Source organism: Schistocerca serialis, chromosome 6, assembly GCF_023864345.2.
Source record: "Schistocerca serialis cubense isolate TAMUIC-IGC-003099 chromosome 6, iqSchSeri2.2, whole genome shotgun sequence".
Classification (NCBI taxonomy): Eukaryota; Metazoa; Arthropoda; class Insecta; order Orthoptera; family Acrididae; genus Schistocerca; species Schistocerca serialis.
This window is the reverse complement of record NC_064643.1, coordinates 574256344-574282056: the sequence shown is the minus strand read 5'-3', so window position 1 is coordinate 574282056 and position 25713 is coordinate 574256344.

Here is a 25713-nt window from a genome sequence, read left to right as displayed (position 1 = left end):
TAAGCTGTTCGCGCCACGGCTTTATATGTAACAACGCTGCGCGAGAAAAAGGAAGGCCCCAGTTCTCTCCAGACGCTGATTAGCGTACCACCTGTGCCGGGAGTCGCGTCGCGTCAGTATCATTGCTATAAACAGCCTCAGATGCTCTAATAAGTTACTCGGGATTTTCGAGTGAAGTGTTAATTCTGGGATGACGTTAAGATCTATCTTTAGTTTGCGTATGTCGTATTTTCACGTGCCGCCGCAGGACAGACGTTCTACCATTATTAGCGTGGCGTTTGATGAACATTATCAAATTATGGTAAGCATTGACTTAAACATTTAATTTGAACAGTTATAGTGGCATCAGCGCATTAGACTCTGAACTGCTCTGGTAGTTGGATTGTGTGGATTCTTTTTGGTCTGCGACTTTCAGAATATAGTGAACATTTTAGAGAGAATGGTTTTTGATTATGAATCCCAGACAATCTCCTAATTCCTCAGAGCTATAAGCTGTAGCTATAAATGTATTTCTCAGATGAAGTGGGCAATAGGAATTCTAATTACAGGCTTCACGTTTTGCTAATCACTTTCTGGTTGCCAATATTGTAGTTAGAGAGCCAGTGTTGAGAACGGCAAACAGCATAAATGCAAAACATTTATTCAAATATTCCACCCACCGCCCCACAGAACCGTTACTTTTGCGTAAAGCAAGGGACACTGACAGTTATTCTTATCAACGTGTTGCTCATTTTCAGTTGTCAGTAACTGCCAGACGTGTGCGATAAATTTTGTCAATGACAAACATCATGCACTCAAGAAGAGCCTGCATAGACCTGCACTAACACCCAAACATAAACAGGCTGGATTGGTGTTACCGAAAAACGTGTGTCATGGACTTCAGCATAAGATAAAGTAATCTTCACTGATGAGAAGAAGTTTAATTTCAGTGGGTCGGATGGATTTCAATATTATTTGAATGATCTGAGAACAGAGCAGTATGTAAAAAGAGCAGAAATTTTGGTGGCTTTAGTGAAATGTCGTACAGGTAGGGCCTCCCGTCAGATAGACTGGTTGTCTGGTGCAAGTCTTCTTAGTTGACGCCAATTCGGCGACTTGTGTGTTGATGGAGATGATATTATTATGAAGAGAATACAACACCCAGTCCCTGAGCGGAGAAAATCTCCGACCCAGAGAGGATTCGAACCCGAGTCCCTTTGCATGGCATTCTATCGCACTGACCACTCAGCTATCGACGCGGGCGTTGAAACGTTATAAATTGGGAAGCCTTTTGCGCTAAAGGTAAATCATCCGCTGAAAGGCTGAACGCTACAGTGAACTCTAACAAGTAAATTGAGGTGCTAGAGAGAGAAATGGTTAAAATTCGAGGACCTGGGGAACGAAAGTCTTATTTTTCAACACGATGATGCATCTGTGCATATTTCTACTGCAACCAAAAAGTTGGACTGATATGAACTGAATGAAAAAACTTTGGGGAATACTTGAAAGGCGTGATTATTGCAATGGAAGGGAATTTGAGACCGTATGTGAGCTGAGAAGAGTGATAAGAAGAGAGTGGGCGAGAATTTCACTGGAAAAACTACAAACCTTAAGCATGACAATGCAAAAAAAATTTTTTTTTGAGGTAATTGGGAAAAACGGAGTTTGGACAAAGTACTAACCATGCAATAACACAATAGGAAAAGTAAGTGCCTTCATACCAGTTTCCACCATGATAATGCAAACGCCTTATGTTGTTACTAATGTTCTGAAAGAAAGTATGTAATTCCATCATGATTGTATATACAATGTGAGTCACTAACTATTGCCACCAAGAATAACTCCGAAAGTATGATGGGAACTGAAAAGTTTGTCGGACAAAAGCTCCATGACGTTGGTTTTATGTTACTAGGTGGGGTCGCTTCAGAGATATGATCAACTTTTTTTTTAAAAATGGGATGCTATAGTTTGGTACTTATTTTCTGATAGCGGCTGTCGAGACGAATCCACTGACGTCTAACAGTAGGGTCTCTTAAGGTCAACGAAGGTCACAAAGGTGGCATGAACGTCTACTTACAGAAGGTGTTCAGTGTGATGGCCACTGGTATCAATGCAGTACTGCAAACTTCTTATCATGTACTGAGTGGTATTCCTTATCACATCGGCACTTGTCGAAGCACAGACTCTGACCTCTTACACATATCTTCAGGTGTAGTTGGAAAGTTTTTATAAACAATGTCTTTTACATCCGCACAAGAAAAAATCTAGAGGTGTCAAGTCTGGCGTACGAGCCGGCCACAACACGTATCCTCTGCGTCCAATCCAACGATCTGGGAATTGTCTCTGCAACTCATTTCTAGCCATCAGCAAAAAATGTGCCTGACACCCATGGTGCTGATACCACATTCTGTTCCTTGTTCCTAAAGGTATTTCTTCCAATAACAGACCTAATGTTTCTTGCAGGAATGTGGTATACTTCCTGCCATTAAGATTTCCTGCGATGAAATAGTGGTCTATAATTCTGTCCTCCAGAACCGCATACTATACATTCGCCGACCATTGTTTTTGGTGTGCAATTTGGCACAGCCAACATGGATTTTCAGTTGCCCAATAACGCATGTTATGCAAATTAACATTTCCATGATTCGTGAATGTTGCCTCATCAGCAAACAAAATCAAGTTACTAAATGTGTCATCCCTCTGAATACGAAGTCGAGCCCATTGGCACAATTCAATGCGACGCATATAATCCGTACCAGTTAATTCTTGGTGAAGACTGATATGGCAAGGATGATATTTATGGCGATGCAGAACACGAACAACATTACTCTGGTTCATGTCAGATTCCCTTGCGATTTGACGCGAGCTAACACAAGGATCTCGAACCTTAGTGGCATGAGTACCAATTTCTTTTTCCTCGTTAGTAACATTCCTTTGGCCGTTATGTTTCCAGTGCGTTGAAGATCCAGTTGTTCTCAAATTATCATACACATATTTAAATGTACGACTTGTACAATGAGCACGTTGAGGATATCTTTCAGAGTATAAGTCTGTAGCTCTCATTGAATTTCGTTGACATTGTCCGTAAATGAAAAGCATATTGACTTGTTCTTCGAAGGAATACATCATTCACATTCGTTTGATTCGACGGTACTAGTTTAACCGTTTCTATTGGTGTTTTACTGCGAAACCGTCGAATGGTGTTTACATGTCAATGGTACATTAGGTGCATACGCTGTATTCGGCGAATATTTACTGTTTTCACGATATACGAGAGAGAATTGTGAGAGCATGTGCTTCGATTAGTGCCGAAGTGATAAGGAATACCACTCAATCCATAATAACAATATTGCAGCACTGCATTGACACCAATGGTCATCAATTCGAACACCTTCTGTAAAGGACGTTCATGCCACCTGTTTGGCCTTCGTTGATGTTCGAAGACCTTACTGTAACATGTCACTGGATTCGTCTCGATAGCCACTATCAGAAAATAATTACCAAACTGTAGCATCACATTAAAAAAAAAAAGAAAAAAGTTGACATTCATATCACTGACGCGACCCCACCTAGCAACAAAAAACCAACGTCATGTTATGACCATCAACAAAAGCAAAACGAGGATAATGGAATGTAGTCAAATTAAGTCGGGTGATGCTGAGGGAATTAGATTAGGAAATGAGACACTTAGAGTAGTAAAGGAGTTTTGCTATTTAGGGAGTAAAATAACCGATGATGGTCGAAGCAGAGAGGATATAAAATGTAGACTGGCAATGGCAAGGAAAGCGTTTCTCAAGAAGAGAAACTTGTTAACATCGAGTATAGATTTAAGTGTCAGGAAGTCGTTTCTGAAAGTATTTGTATGGAGTGTAGCCATGTATGGAAGTGAAACATGGACGATAACTAGTTTGGACAAGAAGAGAATAGAAGCTTTCGAAATGTGGTGCTACAGAAGAATGCTGAAGATAAGGTGGGTAGATCACGTAACTAATGAGGAGGTATTGAGTAGGATTGGGGAGAGGAGGAGTTTGTGGCGCAACTTGACTAGAAGAAGGGATCGGTTGGTAGGACATGTTTTGAGGCATCGAGGGATCACAAATTTAGCATTGGAAGGCACCGTGGAGGGTAAAAATCGTAGAGGGAGATCAAGATATGAATACACTACGCAGATTCAGAAGGATGTAGGTTGCAGTAGATACTGGGAGATGAAGAAGCTTGCACAGGATAGAGTAGCATGGAGAGCTGCATCAAACCAGTCTCAGGACTGAAGACCACAACAACAACATGTTATGACCCCCATTGCCCCATGCAACATTTGTCCCATAAACTTTTCAGCTACTACCATACTTTCGGAGTTATTCTAGGTGGCAACAGTTAGTGATTCACCCTGTATGTTACATGTATTTACTACTTTCATAATAAATTCGAAGTAATATGCCACAGATATTGTGTGTCTGTGTATTGTGTGTATTGAACCGGGGACTTAGAAACAATGGGGAGGCTTCGTCCCGCCGTAGCCCTCAGTGGTTCAAAACCCCACAACAGGCCACAGCAGTCCACCCCACCCCACCCCGAACCCAGGGTTATTGTGCGGTTCTGTCCCAGTGGACCCCCCCCCCCCCCCGGAAACGTCTCATACCAGCCGAGTCTAACCCCAAATGGTTGCGTGGTAGAGTAATTATGGTGAACGCGTACGTGGAGACAGTGTTTGCAGAGCAATCGCTGACACAGTGTAACTTAGGTGGAATAAAGGGAACCAGCCCGAATTCGTCGAGGCAGATTGAGAACTGCCTTAACAACCATGCACAGGCCGGCCGGCACGCCGAACTTCGACAGTAATCCACCGGGTGGATTCGTGCCGGGGACCGGCACGCCTTTCCGCTCGGGAAGCAGCGCGTTAGACCGTGCGGCTAGCTGGGCCGGCTACAGACATTGTACTAGTACTGTCGTACAGATCTTGCCTTTGTACTGACTCCCACTACCACATATGTTCTGTCTTCTATAATTTCTATAGCTCGCACTAAACAGTGCGGAAAATCCTTGCCTTTCAATATCAGAAAAAAAACTTTATTCCGTTTAGCATGCTTCCTTGGTGCCAATATATTCTGCTCTATTCTATTTTTTGTAGTGGTGAAGATACAGACACGGCACACAGCACGAACTATCTTAACGAGAGTGTTTATGAACCACGTTTCGAGTGTTTTTGATGTTCTGCGAAGTGTATCACGTACTGCCTGTACATCATATTTGCATAGACATAGTTTGCAAAGTTTGTGCTCCTGACTTTTTTTCATACTCAATTTTCTACTGTTACATACTGATGCACATCCGGCAACCCAAGAACAACTAAGATTTCGATATAATACAGTGAGATCCGGTGAATGAGAAACGAACAGATCAGAACTTTCATTATAGGTTTCGTTGTGACTTAAATTTTGAAAAATTTCATTTAGCTCTTCGGTTGTTACCGGATCAACATAAATGTACAGCCATATTGTATTCAACACTGCTGTGTGACTTTAATTTTGTGGGTTCAAGTGTCAGAGAAACAACGCAACCACTTTTTCTGGAATGGCATTAAGGAATAAATTACTTTTTTCACATTATTCATATCAATTACTTCTTTATTTGTTACAGCTTATCTCCTGTTTACCACGAATATCACGTCCAGTCATTTATGCAAATTCCCATGCTTGTCTTTTAATTTTCTGATCTTCTCTTCTTGGTAAGGGTGCTTTTCTTTTATAGAGCGATTCATTACATCGTGGATTTTGTAGTTTATCCCTCAAACGATATTAAAAAAGGGAATACGAGATTACATTGTACCTCCGAAAACTAGTTGTTTCTAAGGTGGGATACATCACAAAGCCCACGACCAGAGTGGGGGATTACCATTTGCGAATTGAAATTTAGGTCAGATTTAAGTGAAACATCATAGTGCACCAGGATCTGCGCTTTTACTTCGAGACTGTATTTTACGGTGAAGCCAGCTGCGGATATCGTCGTGGAAGAGCGGGTAAGTTTGGTGCGCGGACGGTGATACAGTGTAACGAATGGGTCTTATTGGACAGCAAGAACACTCGGACTTCGTATTAAAAGAAATTTTGACCACGAGTTCGACATGAAAGAGCGCAAATATGCATACAATACCGCGCTGATGGCACGTAATCGCTACATCACCAAACTGATAGCTTCCCAACATAATACAGCTGCTGAAGTAAAACAGATCTTAACAAATTCTTATTTGTGATAAACCTACTTTCACAATGAGATAACAACGTGTTCAGATTTAAATGTGATCATTATTGTTCTAAAATTACATATTGTACAAAATGGTGATTTTACATGCCTCTAGACAGCAGAAGAAGTGGGTTTCAGTGAAGGACACCAAGTGTGCATCGTTTGTTATATAATAAACTAGCTCCAGTGGCTGGCGCTGCTGGGGACGCTTAATTTCTGCCACACAAAGTGCTTGGCCCTGTGCTTGTTAATGTTGATAGCGAATGCAAACGGCATGGGAAATGCAATAAGTTTACATCCAAGGTCACATTTAAATTACTGGGTGTCAACGGACGACTTTTTTTTCTCATTGTTTCGTCTGGCTGTTTGAAGTAAATATGCCAAAACCTTTGAAGAAAATCGGAGTACTTTTGGAGATGTTTCGTGACAACGTTTCTCCTTTACATATGTTATGTATGTATGTTTATATATTGTTTATATTAAAATATTATAGCCTATGTCCAGCCAAATGTTCATTAGGGAATCATGTAAAAATTTGAAGTTAATCGGCGGAGAACTTTTAGAGATTTTCGGTAACAAATTTTGTTCTTTCTATGTTACATACATATATGTTTCAAGTCAGATTACGAGGCAGCGATCTTCCTCTTCACTTGCAGACAAAGTGCGCAAAATTTCGGCAACATCGGAATAAAACTGTAAAGTTACATGAGTTACAAACAAAAGAACACACTTCTTAATATACGTACACTATGTGACCAAAAGTATCCGGACACCCCAAAACATACGTTTTTCATATTAGGTACATTGTACTGCCGCCTACTGCCAGATAATCCATATTAGCGACCTCAGTAGTCATTAGACATCGTGAGAGACAGAATGGGGCGCTCCACGGAACTCACAGACTTCGAACGTGGTCGGGTGACTGGGTATCACTTGTGTCATTCTGTACGTCAGATTTCCACACTCTTAAACATCCCTAGGTCCACTGTTTCCTATGTGATAGAGAAGTGGAAACGTGAAGGGACACGTACGTCACAAAGGCCTGTTATCAGACTGAGAGCGCGTCGTAATGTGTAATAGGCAGACCTCTATCCAGACCATTACACAGGAATTCCAAATTGCATCAGGATCCACTACAAGTACTATGACAGTTAGGCGGGAGGTGATAAAACTTGGATTTCATGGTCGAGCGGCGGCTCATAAGCCACAAATCACGCCGGTAAATGCCAAACGATGCCTCGCTTGGCGTAAGGAGCGTAAACATTGGACGACTGAACAGTGGATAAACGTTGTCAGTAAAATTCGGAGGCGGTGGTGTTATGGTGTGGTCGTGGTTTTCATGGAGGGGGCTTGCACCCCTTGTTGTTTTAGGTGACACTCTCATAGCACAGGCCTACTTATTGATGTTTTAAGCACCTTCTTGCTTCCCACTGTTGAAGAGCAATTTGGGGATGGCGATTGCATCTTTCAATACAATTGGGCTCCTCTTCATAATGCACGGCCAGTGGCGGAGTGGTTACACGACAACAACATTCCTGTAATGGACTGTCCTGCACAGAGTCCTGACCTGAATCCTACAGAACACCTTTGGCATGTTTTGGAACGCCGACTTCCTGCGAGGCCTCACTGACCGACATCGATACCTCTCCTTAGTGCAGCACTCCTTGAAGAATGGACTGCCATTTCTCAAGAACCCTTGCAGCACCCTGATTGAACGTATGTCAGCGAGAGTGGAAGCTGTCATAAAGGCTAAAGTTCGGCCAAGACCATACTGAATTCCTACATTACCGATGGAGGGAGCCACGAACTTGTCATTTTCAGCCAGGTGTCTGGATACTTTTGATCACACAGTGTAGGTGATAAACGAAATTGTTAGATCGATTTTAACATACACAGTTCAGAGATACACGTTATCTCCATCATAAAGGTTCAGTTACTGACAAGATTCAATTACTATAGTTTCCACGCCTATAATAGGAGCGCATTCTTTATTTTTCCCTAAACCAGATGCATATGGAAGACCCCGATCTGCGACACACCCAACTAGATCCAATGCGCTGTTTGACTGTACCACCACTCACAAATACTCTTACATTATCCAATGTTAGGAGTGTTATTAGATATTATGTGACCTTTATCAATTTTGCCTAAGTATTCGTACATGAGAAATGCAGCAACGCAGCCGGCATTCGCTAAAGATCAACTCTCAACAAATGCTCTTGTAAAAATTCGCTTTGTATTCGGTGATTATTGTTTGTGTAGTTAAGTATACAAACATGTACTGGCATGAACTGTTTCCTACAAGAAGATCTCCATTACACTAAGAGTTCATAAGCACTCCACGGCTCATTTTTTTGTCAGACTAAATAGTCATTATGACGATCAGCCATTTCTTTGAGATTCTTGATTTGTTTTCCTTTGAGCATGCAAAGGTTAACTTTTGTCGTCACATAAATAACAGTCACATGCGTATCGACATGGGCTTGCCGGGAAAACGACTGTAAGCATCATATAAACAGTGTTAATTTAGGCTGAATTATTAGATTATAATGACGACAATTGATTTTCGATGTGCAGCTCGATATTCGCTCAATAGCGGTGCTCACTCTTAAATAAACTGAAGTTGCGTGATCATAGCATTATCTGTATGGAGATTTCTCCATCGAACATTCATTTGCTGTTGCATCTCTTGAATCTTTAAAGTGACTTATTTATTTACCGCTGTTCTTATTCAGAGCATGGGGCGTCGACTAAGCTCCACCAGCGCACTCGTTAAGGGCGAGGATTTCAAACTCTGCAAACGTTTTCTCTTCCGCCTTGGCCTCTTCCTGTACTGTCCTCCTCCATGATGCCTTTGGTCTTCCTCGTTTCCCTTTACCTGTGGTTTGCAGCAATGGGCACATCTTTCCACAGCATCCTGTCTCTATCAGAGGGTTTGTCAGATTCACCTCCACTTCCTTCTCTTGAATTAGATGGTGACAGGTCATTCTCCAGCTCTGTTCCAAAGGTCTTGGTTGGATATCACCTTTGACCAAAAGATTTTAAGAATCTTCCTAAGACTTTTTTGTGTTTGCAGACGTAACCTTCCAATTTCCACATCCATACAGCAGCACTGCTTTCACGTTTTTTTAAAAATATTCTTAGTTTAGTAGGTCTGGAAATCTCTCTTGCGCTCCATAGTGGATACAGCTGGATGAAATCCTCATTCGCTTTCCGGATATTTGCTCTAACATCCGCAGTTGCTTCTCACGTCTAACGGAGCTACACTCCCAAGGTGTGTGGACTCTATCACCTTTTCAATAACCTCATTTTCCACTCTTTTATCCATTTCTTCTTTTGATTTTCATAAACTTCGTCTTGACAGCATTCAATTTCATCCCAACAATCTCGGCTTCGTGTTCAAGATACCACAGTCTTCCTTCCGTGTCAACATGGTTGAGAGAGAACGCAGATGTCGTCGGCAAAGTCAAGATCTTTCAGTCGCTCAGTGAGTCCTCACTGTATCCCTCTCTTCTTCTCCACCACTTTCCTCATCAGTACACCCAGCAGCAGTAAAAAGATAGTTGAAGTTAAAACACATCCTTAGGTAATTCCAGACTTAACAGGGAAGGGGTCAGTAACCTCGTGGATGACTCGGCATTTCATAACTTGTACTGTGGTATAGGACTGCCACTCAGGAAAGTGCACTGTTTCATATGAAGGAAAGAAAAAGAAACCTTACAGATCCGCCCAACCATTTTGATACAGACTCTAGGAGAATATTGGAATGATTCCTTGAACAGCCAGCATCAGTTAATTTTTTCAGTTCATTTCCCACTGGATTAGTTCACCGTCTAATAACTTTGTTAACTACGTCACAAAATGTTTCGACCTTCCTTCTACGGTAGAGTAGCAAAAGATCAACATCATTTTCACTTGCCCGTATGGATAGACAAAGAATATAGCAATGAATATTTCAGATGATACAGTTAATCTAGAAACCACAGCTCGATATCACGAATAAGTTTGTTACATGAAATTCTGTAAGCACTCACCAATTGATTACGTTAATGACTACCAATAATCAGACAGAGTATTACCTGCGGCTTTTTTTGCCTTCTGTGGAAGCATGTAAGCAGGCGGAGTTTGTATACAGCTGTAATTTGATCAGCTTGCATTTACTATCTATGTCTGGAACATACTTTCACTCTCAAGCTGGACAGCCGTACTTAACACTTTCATAAGTATTGAAATACACTAAAGTTTGTGAATACCCCAAACAGGATAGATATGAGTGAAATGAGCTTTGTACCTCGGTTCAGCAGGATAATATACAAATGATTTGATTGTAGAACAGTACATATTTCCTAACTTGGAGAATTAGGTATTTTTAACCTCTGCCTCCTATTTTATTCATTCACTATATGAATAGTTTCATTTCTCTATGACAATAACGTGATGATACAACCCCAGTTTCGATTTATTTAATAATATCACGTATTCAGCATGACATGGTTTGTTCCACATTAAATCATAACCTAAATTGAGGATTAAACTCGTTATAACTACACACATATTGCGATCACAGCTTTTAAACGTCACGATAGAAAATCAGAGGACCAACATATGTATCTCGGGCATGTGAACCAGTGTTACCAATGGCTGCCGTAGGGGCCACAAACTAGTTGCCGACTAGAAATATCCTAGAGAATATTTATTGGCAATATGCAAGCCAAACATGCAGATGAGGGAAGTAGTGATACTACTAGTTTCCCATTCGAGATTTGCACATTCAACAACATAGATCATCCTATTGGAATTTCGCAGTAGAAGTTTCCTAAAATCATGTGAATGTCAAAACCACCAAACTCTACCCGGTTATCTGTCGCTATTCACCAGATATACACGGACGGAAAAAATCGCAGCACCAAGAAGAAGTTATGCGACATAAATAAAAATTGGTGGGCATCTGAGGGATGATGTTTATAAAAATTTCGCGCTAGTCGCATGAGGTTGAAAATCAGGTTTGCTTTAAATACTCACTGTAACGGTAATGAGCGCTTGTTACCTTTGAGTTTGAACGTGATGAGTCGATTTCAACATTGAATGTCTTTAGAGCGACATTATAACCTCCTTGAGTTATGATCTGGGGTGCGATTTTGTATGACAGCAGGAACACTCTCGTGGTTATTCCACCCACCCTGACTGCAAATTTATACATCTATCTGGTGATTAGACCTATTGTTCAGCTCTTCTTCTTCAACATACCGCTGGTGTAACACAACAAGCTCTACAGAGTGTCGAGATATGGCCTGCTCGATCACCATTTATGCCTCCAAGAGGGCACATTTGGGATATAATTGGACAACTCTAGCGTCATTCACAACCAGCATTAACCGTCAGTGTATTGCCTGGCCAGCTGCAATAGGCATGAAACTCCATCCCGCAAACTAACATGCGGTACCTGTACAACAAAATGAATGCATGCACATGTTTGCATGTTGCATTCGACATTGAGGTCACTATACCGGATACTAACGTACCATCATTTTGCATTTGCAATGTCTTACCTGTGATCTTGCAATGTTAATCACTTACCTACGTTACCAAGAAAATGTATCCCGGAAATTTCATTACTTTTCATTAACTTTTAGGTGTTGTGATTTTTTGATATTGCTGTTACATTCAATGGCACCACAAATCGCTAACTTTGGCGTTTCCCTGCTACACCGTTGAACGATGCTGGGTGGCATGAAATATGCATGCGCCATCAGCGGGGTTGGATGAGGACTCGTTCGAATTCGATTCGTGCTGTCACTCGATACACCAGCGACGACGTTCACCTGTCAGTTTCGGTCGGAGTCCTTTGTAGTTTCTGAATAATGGAGGCGACGTAAAGGCGTGCACGTCACCAGAGCTGAGCACGCCACACTGTCGACGCAAAGAGATCCAGTGTCGCTGCAATGCTCTAGCGTCGAATCAGCAGGAGATCGTTGACGGTCACCACGTGCGAGGTCTCAATGCGTGGTCCAGTACCCGATCTGAATCTACGTCCATACTCCAGAAGTACCCTAAACTGTATGATATGGTATAAATTCTGTGCTCCTCCATTCGTTTGGATTGTTCTATTTCGTCAATGAATCATACCTGGTTAGGGTACCAAACTGAGGAACAAACACACAACCTGGAGTATTACACCAAAGCATTTTAGACACAATTTTCTGGCGTTGTGACTTTTCTACATACAGCTTCTGCAAGAAGTCTAATTGAACTTTATACATTATCCTTAAGGTAATTTATATCCAGGATATTTAAAAAATACCTTTACAAATTTTTGGGACAGGTTACGTACACAAAAACACACAAAAAGTTCACATAAACATATGTCCGAAAATCCTTCGCTTTCGAGCTACTAATGAAAGCTGACGCTCAACGCCTTCCCAGATAAAAGCCAACAGCTTCACTTGTCTATACACCTGCTTGACTCATTGTATCCTAGTTGGCGTTGTATTTCGGGGGGGACTTCTTTAAATTCGTCAATGGTCTTTCAACGTGTCCATGTCTACCTCTACTACAAATAGTGAGTTAACTGAAATTGCTCCTAACATTTTAAAGAACATAGTTATTATATAGAAAAAAGCTATCTGTAATTATTATAAATAAACTGGAAGCAGTCTTGATCGCATAACTTTTTTTTAATGTGGTGACCGGTTTCGATCATTTTATAAGATCATCTTGAGACCCACAGTAAACAGGAATTGATATAAACATATAAAGGACGACATCATATACACTCCTGGAAATTGAAATAAGAACACCCTGAATTCATTGTCCCAGGAAGGGGAAACTTTATTGACACATTCCTGGGGTCAGATACATCACATGATCACACTGACAGAACCACAGGCACATAGACACAGGCAACAGAGCATGCACAATGTCGGCACTAGTACAGTGTATATCCACCTTTCGCAGCAATGCAGGCTGCTATTCTCCCATGGAGACGATCGTAGAGATGCTGGATGTAGTCTTGTGGAACGGCTTGCCATGCCATTTCCACCTGGCGCCTCAGTTGGACCAGCGTTCGTGCTGGACGTGCAGACCGCGTGAGACGACGCTTCATCCAGTCCCAAACATGCTCAATGGGGGACAGATCCGGAGATCTTGCTGGCCAGGGTAGTTGACTACACCTTCTAGAGCACGTTGGCGGCACGGGATACATGCGGACGTGCATTGTCCTGTTGGAACAGCAAGTTCCCTTGCCGGTCTCGGAATGGTAGAACGATGGGTTCGATGACGGTTTGGATGTACCGTGCACTATTCAGTGTCCCCTCGACGATCACCAGTGGTGTACGACCAGTGTAGGAGATCGCTCCCCACACCATGATGCCGGGTGTTGGCCCTGTGTGCTTCGGTCGTATGCAGTCCTGATTGTGGCGCTCACCTGCACGGCGCCAAACACGCATACGACCATCATTGGCACCAAGGCAGAAGCGACTCTCATCGCTGAAGACGACACGTCTCCATTCGTCCCTCCATTCACGCCTGTCGCGACACCACTGGAGGCGGGCTGCACGATGTTGGGGCGTGAGCGGAAGACGGCCTAACGGTGTGCGGGACCGTAGCCCAGCTTCATGGAGACGGTTGCGAATGGTCCTCGCCGATACCCCAGGAGCAACAGTGTCCCTAATTTGCTGGGAAGTGGCGGTGCGGTCCCCTACGGCACTGCGTAGGATCCTACGGTCTTGGCGTGCATCCGTGCGTCGCTGCGGTCCGGTCCCAGGTCGACGGGCACGTGCACCTTCCGCCGACCACTGGCGACAACATCGATGTACTGTGGAGACCTCACGCCCCACGTGTTGAGCAATTCGGCGGTACGTCCACCCGGCCTCCCGCATGCCCACTATACGCCCTCGCTCAAAGTCCGTCAACTGCACATACGGTTCACGTCCACGCTGTCGCGGCATGCTACCAGTGTTAAAGACTGCGATGGAGCTCTGTATGCCACGGCAAACTGGCTGACACTGACGGCGGCGGTGCACAAATGCTGCGCAGCTAGCGCCATTCGACGACCAACACCGCGGTTCCTGGTGTGTCCGCTGTGCCGTGCGTGTGATCATTGCTTGTACAGCCCTCTCGCAGTGTCCGGAGCAAGTATGGTGGGTCTGACACATCGGTGTCAATGTGTTCTTTTTTCCATTTCCAGGAGTGTATTCATGAAACAGTAAATAACGCTGATATACCACGAATGTCTGCCGGAGGTGATGGCGCATCTAAACTCTCTTGCTTGTGGTCGCTGGTGTACTGCAACGTGAAGAACACCAGCCGCTAATTAAATACATGAAGCACCGCCCACTGTCGCCGGCATAACGTCATGGATAGCCAATCACGTAAGTTACATTTCTGCCGCTTAAGAAAGTAACGTGATAGTTACCGTAAGTCATTATTACCATCTACAGGACTTATAAAACACGTTAAAATCTTATAGCTTATAAAATATAATGTAGAAAGGTAATTACTACGACCTAAACAATCTGGCCCTGTATCATAAACTGTTATCGACAAAAGCAAAATTGATGGCAAGGACGCCACTGTAGTAACCATGGATACCTACTCGTCTTACTAGGGCCAACGATGATAGCAAGGACTCCACTGCAATAACCGTAGCTACCTACTCGTCTCTCGTCTTACTAGGGCCAAAGAGGCTATTTGTAGAGAAAGTGTCCTGGTCGCTCTAAGGTTGCCAGGGAGACCCAACGAAGGTCGATCATTACATGATATGAGCAAGTGATATGCACATGAGTTACTGTTACCATTAAAACTTTAATTAAAAGACATCTCGTCAAAATAACTTCAAAAACGTTAAATCTGATATGTGATATCAGTAATGGAAATTTACAGAAGTTTTATAAAGTAGGAGCTGTATTACCGTTTCGGACGTTGGCCTGCATAAGATGCAACGTGATGGCTATCATGAGCGTAAAATTAATGACATTGTGCCAATAAGGAACAGATGAAACCACTGTCAGGACGGTCACGTCATGGGTGGACGAAATAATGTCTACGATAACCATAATGTTATATTGCAATATAGTGTTAATAAATATACCAATAACCGCCGGCATAGCAGGGTATGGTCAAAAGCATCCCTTGTTAAACAGTAAAACACATAAAAGTGACATATAGCGTATACATAAGGAATCCCTTGCGAAACAGTAAAACACAGATAAGTGGCATAAAGCAAGGAAATGGATTGGTGCACACACGCACTTAATATAGCGTAATAAGTTATGTAACAACGATCACATGTAAATATAGTACAAAAAATATAAAGCATGATAATGTCGTACCAAACATACTGAAGAACATAGACACATTCGTCCACGTAATGTCTGTCCATATGATATAATAAAATACAAGATACAAACAAATGTGGTAAGCAGTAGCGTACAAACACAATCGACGATAATTGTGTTTCAAAAATCTAATTAAAAGGAATCGTTACAGCGAAGATATGGTTATCGTGACGTCTCTGCTCATCCAGACTAATGGAACATTGTGAAGGGTGAAATATTTTAGAATAGTTCCTCAAACAGATCAAAAAATATTTCTCTCTGAAATCCAGTTGTTCGTTAAGTAGAGTTTCTGGATCTATTTCCCGATGTATATAGATTTCTAGTTCTTCAAGGGTATCAAATAAAAGCCCTTTAGGGACAGTATGCAAATTACTCATATTGTTATTGATAGTCCCTTCAGAATGCTTATTTTGGTTAATGTGTTGCCTGAAAACAGATTTACTACGTGATGTACCAGTAGTATGTTCATGATACCTTATCTGAAAATTTCTACCAGTTTGGCCAACATAATGACTATCACAATTATTAAATGTGATTTTATATACCACAGAATTTAGATATTTATCACTCTTATTGTTTATAGTATGTCTCAATCTATGTTGAAGTAAATTGTTAGTAATAAAGGCGAATGTAAGCTTTGTATCTCTAAACATTTTATTGATTTTTATCTGAAATATTGCCAAAATAGGTCATTTTGGTGAACTTGTACTTACTCTTTGCTTTGCTTTGTGTTGGATTTTGAACAGAGTTTTTGTCATAAAGGGTATCAATAAAGTCGGTTTCATATCTGTTGGCTGTAGTAATTTAAGTATAGTCAACTCGTTTCGCACAGCCTCATTTTTTAATGGTAGTTTAGAGATCCTATGTACCATGGACTGTAAAAAGGCTTTTTTGTATCTATGTGGATAACATGATGTGCAGTTAATTATTACATCTGTAGTAGTCGGCTTTCTATAAATTGCAGACTGGTGCCTCCCTTCATGATTAGTAATAGTAATATCAAGAAAATTTATCATCTTATTACTTTCATGTTTGACTGTAAATTTCAATTTTGGATGGCTATTATTGAGTTTGCTCGTCAAGTCATCAATCTCTTCTTTGGAGCCATTAAAAAGTAATAACGTGGCATCCACATATCTTTTGTAATATATAATTTTATTGGTTAAATCGGAGCTTGTTTCAAAAAATGTAATTTGTCTATGATTGACAAAAATATCAGCGATTGTACCTGCTAGTGAATTTCCCATGCAAGACCACCATTCTTAACATAAATCTTCCCATTGAACATGAAATAATTAATATTTTCAAGCAATGTAATGAATTATGCTATTTCTTCATTATTTATACTTTTGTGTTTCATGAGACTATTTTTTACAATTTCAATCGTTTCAGCAACTGGATATTTGTATACAGATTTGTAATATCTAAGGAAGCGAATCTTCTGCCACCGGGAATAATAATGTCATAAATTTGTTCTGCTAGTTGAAATGTATTATTAATAGCAACATTCTTTTCGAAAACATAAAAGGATTTCAGAATGGTGTTCAGCTTCTTATTTAAATTATGTGATGGACAACTTTTGTTATTAACGATTGGACGAATTGGTAAATTTATTTTGTGAAGCTTCATTTGTGAACTTAATTTTGGTATTTGTGGGTTCATTATCTTAAGAACACTTTTGTCTTTAGGGGTGAACAACCACTTGTTATTTTCAATTAATCTTTTAATATCTGTCTGAAATTAAGCAGTTAGATCTTTTTTTACATCTACTGCGTTATTTTCGTTGATAAAATTTAAAGTTTTGAAGATGTAAGTTTCTTCATTTACAGCAATCAGAGTATTCCCTTTGTCTGCTTTTATAGCGATGGCTTTATTCGTTAAAAGCTTTTCATTAATACCCTTCATTGTTTTTAATTGATGATTAATTTCATAAATATTTTTATTCTTTTCTTTCAACTCGAGATCTTTAGCTTTGAGCGCTGTTTGACAAGTTTCCGCTTTACTACATTTAGCTAATTTGGTAGCAATCCTATCCGTACCAGATAGGGTTGATAGAAGATATAGAGAAGATCCAACGGAGAGCAGCGCGCTTCGTTATAGGATCATTTAGTAATCGTGAAAGCGTTACGGAGATGATAGATAAACTCGAGTGGAAGACTCTGCAGGAGAGACGCTCAGTAGCTCGGTACGGGCTTTTGTCAAAGTTTCGAGAACATACCTTCACCGAAGAGTCAAGCAGTATATTGCTCCCTCCTACGTATATCTCGCGAAGAGACCATGAGGATAAAATCAGAGAGATTAGAGCCCACACAGAGGCATACCGACAATCCTTCTTTCCACAAACAATATGAGAATGGAATAGAAGGGAGAAACGATAGAGGTACTCAAGGTATCCTCCGCCACACACCGTCAGGTGGCTTGCGGAGTATGGATGTAAATGGATGTAGATGTAGATGATCAATTATATTTAAGTCCCTTATTTAACAAATTAATTTCAGTGTTTGTAAATTCGATATTTGATAAATTAGCTACATTGGGAAATTTTTTTGCATTTCATTCGTTTGTTCTATTCTTAACATACACTGTTGTTTTTTTAAAAATTTTATCTTGTTTTTCTGCCTATTGGTAATCTCTTCTCGTAGAAAGCTAATTTTATCGTCAGTAAGGAGCAACAAACTTGAAAATATCAAAGGGGTAAGTTGACTAGCTGGTAATAAATGCACCTTGTATATTTCCAGGTCCAAATGTTGTTTCTCTTTCAATACCTTCCTGATTTCAGTTTTAAATCGATCATCCTTCTTTTTAGTCCAATCATGCGGGTAATATGGTCATGAAACACACATCAAAAGTACTTGCACATTTAAAAATCTTTCGATCTTGAAGCATGCACTGCGCACCGTCCCCTGTCCACTGGACTGCATGGAATGCCTCCGCACACGTTGCAGGGAGTTGAGATGCACTGGTGGCCCCCACAAAGTGATGGCGCGGCCTTCAGCTGCCGAACCACTTGTAGGTGTCAGTTTGGATCCCACAAGGCGGAGGTAGTGGCATCCCGTTCATGCTTGACACCTGAGAAATACCTGTTGAGACACGTGTTCACCTTGGCACCGTTGCTTTCGTCATGATGCATAGCTTTGTACCTGCGTTTCAGCGAGATGTTCACACAGTGGAACCCCCCCACTGACTCAACTAAAAGGTTCTCAATGTTATACTGACGTCACATGTCTATGTAAATAAGAGCCAAGTCTCTCTCTGAATGCGCTATAGAAATCTGTTGCAATGCACCCCAGAACAGCATAGAGCACATGGTTCTTAGCGATCCTAAAGGGAGGCGTGAGATGTGTCTGCCGCATCCATGTTTTTACCTGCCCAGCAAGGCTGATGCATCGCCACAAGATGTGTGCATAGCCTGGCTGGAATTTTCGGTGTTCTACACCTAATGGTCTGGAGATGAGCTAATACCACAATGTTGGATGAGGGATAGTATCACACAAGAGATGGATGGTCTGCTTCAACTAGTCTTTGAACACCTGAACAAAAAATACATCATGTTACACTCAGAACTTCCCATAGATAACTTGCCTCAGCCCCCCATCTTGTTCGAACCCTCCGGGAGGGAGGGTGGGATGGGTGGGTGTTTACCAGAGCGGGAGGTGTTAATTAATTGATCAATTTAATAACATAGTCAATCAAATTGATAAGAGCGAGAGGGGCTATTCCAGTAACTCAACCCTGAAAGTGTACTTGTAGCAGCGAGGGGGAGGGGGTGGGCTAGAGTTTCCTGAGGGAGAAAGGAGGGGGAGGAGGTGAAGGACAATAGGTTAAGGACTTGTCAGTCAAAAAGAAGGAACCCTTTAGCAGAACAATAGGTTAAGGACCCATCAATCAAAGGAGAACAATAGGCTAATGGACTGTCAATCAGAGGAGAACAATGGGTATACCCCTGAGTGTATACCTTACCCTGATGAAGGCAACACACCCTAACAAAATGCACCAGAACATAGCTTGTCCCACTACTTCTCCATACCCTTCCACCTCTAATCCAAGACCTCAACACAGCAAGACGCAAATGACTTCGCGCTCGAAACCACAAGTCAGGAGAGAAGTAAACAAACTAAATAAGGAAATCCTCTGCCGCATGCTGGAATGCAGAGCAGAAGTCTGCGAAGACAGAATGAGTACACTGCAACTCAATTCTAGAGACGATTGGAAGTTAATCCAAAGATCAGAGGGACCAGACCAAGAAAATCGGCAATGCTGCAAGAAAACACTCTTAGTCTTTGATGCCCTACGCCTGGCGGAATTGTTCGCTACAACTTACGAGAAAAAAAAAACAGAATCGAGGAAGAAGAACATCCCCAACAAGACGCTACCGAATTCGAACCTCATGTTATGGTCGTAGCCCGGAATTTAAGGGAAACGCAGCTAAGCGACCGACCAGAACTTACCACACCATCAGAAATAAAAAGAATCATAAGCAGACTTGGTACCAACTCAGCTCCCGGACTTTACCAAGTAACCAACTACAACCAACTGCAACAGTTGCCACAGAAAACCCTTAGTCCTTCTCGTCAGAATCCTTAACGCCTGCCTCCTATGACATTTCTTTCCAGAAATGTGAATGATCTCCAAAACTGTTCCGTTACCAAAAACAGGAAAGGACCTAAAGAAACCGGAAAACCACCGACCTATGAGCCTCCTCCCTACTATGTCCAACGTTGTGGAGCGAGTGCTACTCCCACGCTTCAGACAACCACTGCTGGACGGAAACATAATCAGGAGAGAACAGTTCGCATTTCCAGAAACGCTTTCTGCTGAATTGCAAGTGTTAAGAATTACAGAATATATTACAAAAAACGTGATTTATTCTTGGTACACAGCAACAGTCTTCCTGGACGAAAAGGCGTATGACAAAGTTTGGGGGATAATCTTGTCGCCAAACTCAAGGAAGGTATAGACATTCCGGACTGTTACATTATAATCGTAGGCAGCTATCTATAGGACAGAAAATGCTTTGTCCAAATAGACGGAAAGCGATCTGAAGTCAAGTTACTACAAGAAGGAATACCACAGGTCTCGGCCCTCTCACCGACACTGTTCACGGTGTACGCTAATTACACGTCAACTACAGAAAACTCCATTATTGCGCAATTCGATGACACAGCACTGCTGACTAGTCACCGACGACTCAACACAACAATAACAAGACTCCAGCTGCAAGTAAACAACACTGAAAAATGGGCTAGACTCAAAACAGTAAAGATCAACGCAGAAAAAACAACGGCAGTTACGTTCACCCGTCTGTGACCGATGCTTCACGACCGAACTGAATTACATGGCAGTCACATAGAATGGATCACCAACGTAAAGTACCTAGGAATATCGATTGATAACAAGATGCTTTTCAAACCACACATTGAAGACAAAAAACTACTCATATCACGAGCAAATCACCCCATATATCCTCTACTCGCATTCAAGGAAATGCACCCCAAAACTAAACTACACGTATACAAGGCCATCATCCAACCAATGATGTCGTATGGGTGCCCATCTTGGGAAATTACAAGCAAGTCAAATAAAAGACCGCTGCAAGTGCTCCAAAACAGATGCCTAAAACTTGTATTAAATGCATCATGGTGGAAAACACCGACCTATTTCATGTATAACTCACCATTCCCACAGTGGAAAGTCAAATCACCCAAGAAACACTCACGTGCTTTTAGCTCAAACCGTTTACAATTAAAACATTGCGGTTGACGACACTGAGTTTTTACATGACCCTTTCGCTCACAGCGGTGGCAAACTTTATTTGACGTAAATATCTCTGCTCATTTCGAGGTCTAGTAGCACTATCTACCTCTTGATATTTTCAGTGCCCCAGCTACACCCTGCGGATTCTCCATCCTTGCCCTGCTTGAAAATTCTGGAGAAATCATTCTTAGGAATACGTCTAGTGCCCTGTCCTCCGCTCCTTTCAATAATACCGTGTCCGCGTCCGGTTTGCCAGTCAACTCGTAAGTTCGCCCGTTCAGCTTGCGTATTATATCCGAAAACGTTTCTCCTGTCTCGTTTGACATCTGCCTCAAATTACTCAATTTTTCACGAAATAACCGCGCACTATTCTGTTTTCCATATCGATGCTTTAACCCGTCTGCCAATTCTGTAAACGTAGTACCTTACCCAAAACCTCGTGGTACATAACTTACTCTTAGCCTCACCCAACAAGAACAATTTGACCATCTGCAATGATGTCTGCTCAGACCAGTTGCACAAGGTAGCTGTGGATAACACGTCCTGTATAAAAATAATGACATCCACCGATGTTTTGCCAGAAAAAATGGGAATAGGACCAGCAGCTGTAGGATCTACAGATGGTAATGGAACTGGTAGTACTACTTTAGACATTTCAGAACCCGCCTGTTTCGAATCCACTGTTAAATTACGCAGTTCTTGAGCTATCTGCTTATTCTGCTATTGCAATAACTTAACCTGCTCCACTAGAGCGGAAATTGTATCTGCGATAGAAGCTGCTCTCGTTTGCGCCATATTTGCGCAATTTCCTTCTCAAAATCAGTGGCGTAGCGTGAGGGCAGACTTTAGACTTAGTCTGCCCTGTGTTCGTGCTTAAAAAAGATGCAGTAGTAATTCATAACAAAAATGTAAACAGCTTTCTACTAAGAGCTCTAAATGTGCGAAGACATCAGTATTGTTAATGATAGTAAACTTTAAATTAATTTGTTACATCAGAGTTGCTATTTTTAAAAGACTCTGATCTTTTCATCATTTTTGTAGAATCCTTCTTATTTACACGTATATACACAAACAGTCATCAGTTTTACGGTATTGTCAAAACAATTATTTTCTGTGTGGCTTGAATCTAGCCTGAATTGTACTCATGCCTGTAGATGCAATTACATTCACAGGCTTCCTTCAGTAAATTTGGCATCCACAAATTTTATGCTTATAGGGTTTCCAGATGCACATTTTGGTGTTGAATGACCACAGACCTTTATATAGTCTTATTGTTGATTTATATTCACATCGTGTATATGCAGATAGTCAATAACGTCACAGTAAGCAGCTCGTATATATAAGGACGAAAGTAGCTCAGCCCATCTGCCGCAGTCAGTAAAGCATTCTACAGGTTTGTTAAGTTCACCACATTTGAATGTTTAATGTACACTCCTGGAAATTGAAATAAGAACACCGCGAATTCATTGTCCCAGGAAGGGGAAACTTTATTGACACATTCCTGGGGTCAGATACCTCACATGATCACACTGACAGAACCACAGGCACATAGACACAGGCAACAGAGCATGCACAATGTCGGCACTAGTACAGTGTATATCCACATTTCGCAGCAATGCAGGCTGCTATTCTCCCATGGAGATGATCGTAGAGATGCTGGATGTAGTCCTGTGGAACGGCTTGCCATGCCATTTCCACCTGGCGCCTCAGATGGACCAGCGTTCGTGCCGGACGTGCAGACCGCGTGAGACGACGCTTCATCCAGTCCCAAACATGCTCAATGGGGGACAGATCCGGAGATCTTGCTGGCCAGGGTAGTTGACTTACACCTTCTAGAGCACGTTGGGCGGCACGGGATACATGCGGACGTGCATTGTCCTGTTGGAACAGCAAGTTCCCTTGCCGGTCTAGGAATGGTAGAACGATGGGTTCGATGACGGTTTGGATGTACCGTGCACTATTCAGTGTCCCCTCGACGATCACCAGTGGTGTACCGCCAGTGTAGGAGATCGCTCCCCACACCATGATGCCGGGTGTTGGTCCTGTGTGCTTCGGTCGTATGCAGTCCTGATTGTGGCGCTCACCTGCACGGCGCCAAACACGCATACGACCATCATTGGCACCAAGGCAGAAGCGACTCTCATCGCTGAAGACGACACGTCTCCATTCGTCCCTCCATTCACGCCTGTCGCGACACCACTGGAGGCGGGCTGCACGATGTTGGGGCGTGAGCGGAAGACGGCCTAACGGTGTGCGGGACCGTAGCCCAGCTTCATGGAGACGGTTGCGAATGGTCCTCGCCGATACCCCAGGAGCAACAGTGTCCCTAATTTGCTGGGAAGTGGCGGTGCGGTCCCCTACGGCACTGCGTAGGATCCTAGGGTCTTGGCTTGCATCCGTGCGTCGCTGCGGTCCGGTCCCAGGACGACGGGCACGTGCACCTTCCGCCGACCACTGGCGACAACATCGATGTACTGTGGAGACCTCACGCCCCACGTGTTCAGCAATTCGGCGGTACGTCCACCCGGCCTCCCGCATGCCCACTATACGCCCTCGCTCAAAGTCCGTCAACTGCACATACGGTTCACGTCCACGCTGTCGCGGCATGCTACCAGTGTTAAAGACTGCGATGGAGCTCCGTATGCCACGGCAAACTGGCTGACACTGACGGCGGCGTGCACAAATGCTGCGCAGCTAGCGCCATTCGACGGCCAACACCGCGGTTCCTGGTGTGTCCGCTGTGCCGTGCGTGTGATCATTGCTTGTACAGCCCTCTCGCAGTGTCCGGAGCAAGTATGGTGGGTCTGACACACCGGTGTCAATGTGTTCTTTTTTCCATTTCCAGGAGTGTATTTGTAATAATCAGAGTTTAACTCAAGCGATACCTCTTCACGCTTATCGACAACTGATGCCTGATTATTTAACATGTTAATTTTAACAGAAGAATGTGATGGATTATATTCAGTCGTCATCTTTCTCTCTGTGAGCTCTATCATACTACACAGATAATTCCATTCACACCAAGCATACTGCTCGCTAGTACTAAGACAATGAATGTTCTCTGTCTCTGTTACCACATAAAAGTCATTGTGGGATGCTAGGCCAACATTCATATGCTTAGTTCAGTTTACAGTGAAATTGTACGTATTGGTGAATAGCACATAACTGAGGCTCAAGTTCTGGTAGGTGCTGTGATATGGCATAGTCAAACGATGCCAAGTCCGATAGGCTGAGTGACTGCTGTTGCTGCTGTGGTTCAGGCAGGAACTTCTGTGTGTCCTCATCTATAACAATAACTAAACCGAAACATAACGAAACACACACACACATAATAATAATTAGTGATAGAGGAACAAAATATTTGCCCAGTATCTTGATCTTCCCAGGTGATTACCGGTTCTGCTGCTGGTGGGGCTTCATATTGGACAAAGTTTTTTTTTATTACTTTATTTTTTATTTACTTTTTTGTCGTCAGACTTCTGACTGATTTGATGTGGCCCGCCACGAGTTCCTCTCCTGTGCCCAGCCTCTTCATTTCAGAGTAGCACTTGCAACCTATGTCCTCAATTATTTGCTGCATATATTCCAATATCTGTCTTCCCCCACAGTTTTTGGCCTCTACAGCTCTCTCTAGTACCATGGAAGTAATTCTCTGCCGTCTGAAGAGATGTGCTATCATCCTGTCCCTTCTCCTTGTTAGTGTTTTCCACATATTCCTTTTTCGTCTATGGCACCACATCTCAAATGATTAGATTCCATTCTGCTCCTACAGTCAATGTTTCACTACCGTACAATGCTGTGCTCCAAACATACTTTCTCAGAAATTTCTTCTTCAGAGTAAGGCCTATCTTTAAGATAAGTAGACATTCTCTTGGCCAGGAATGCCCTTTTTGCCAGTCTAGTCTACTTTTGATGTCCTCCATCAATCGTTAGTTTGCTGCCTAGGTAACAGAATGTTAAGTTTCTCGCTGCTCTCGTTTCTGCTACTTCTAAATTTTTTGGTCTTTCTTCTGTTTGCTTTCAGTCTGTATTCTGTACTCATCAGACTGTTCATTCTATTCAGCAGATCATGTAACTCTTCTTCAATTTCACTTGGAACAGCAATGTCATCAGCGATAATGTGGTAATCAAAGGAAAGTGTATTTAATGTTAAAACAACTGTAAGATGTGAAAATTGTAATTTATACACTTGGTCCATACGTAGGTAATGCATTAGGATATGTGTAGTAGAAAACCTGTGGTGAATACCCTACCTGTAGGGGAGCGGAAAAAGGTGGAGGCAGGCGAGGCGGGAAAACGCACACTGGCGCGGTTCGGCACAACGGGCACAGTGTAACAGTCGGAGGCGAGCAACAGTCGGAAGTACACGTACTGTACCGAGGAGGCTACCCAGGAAAAGTGGATT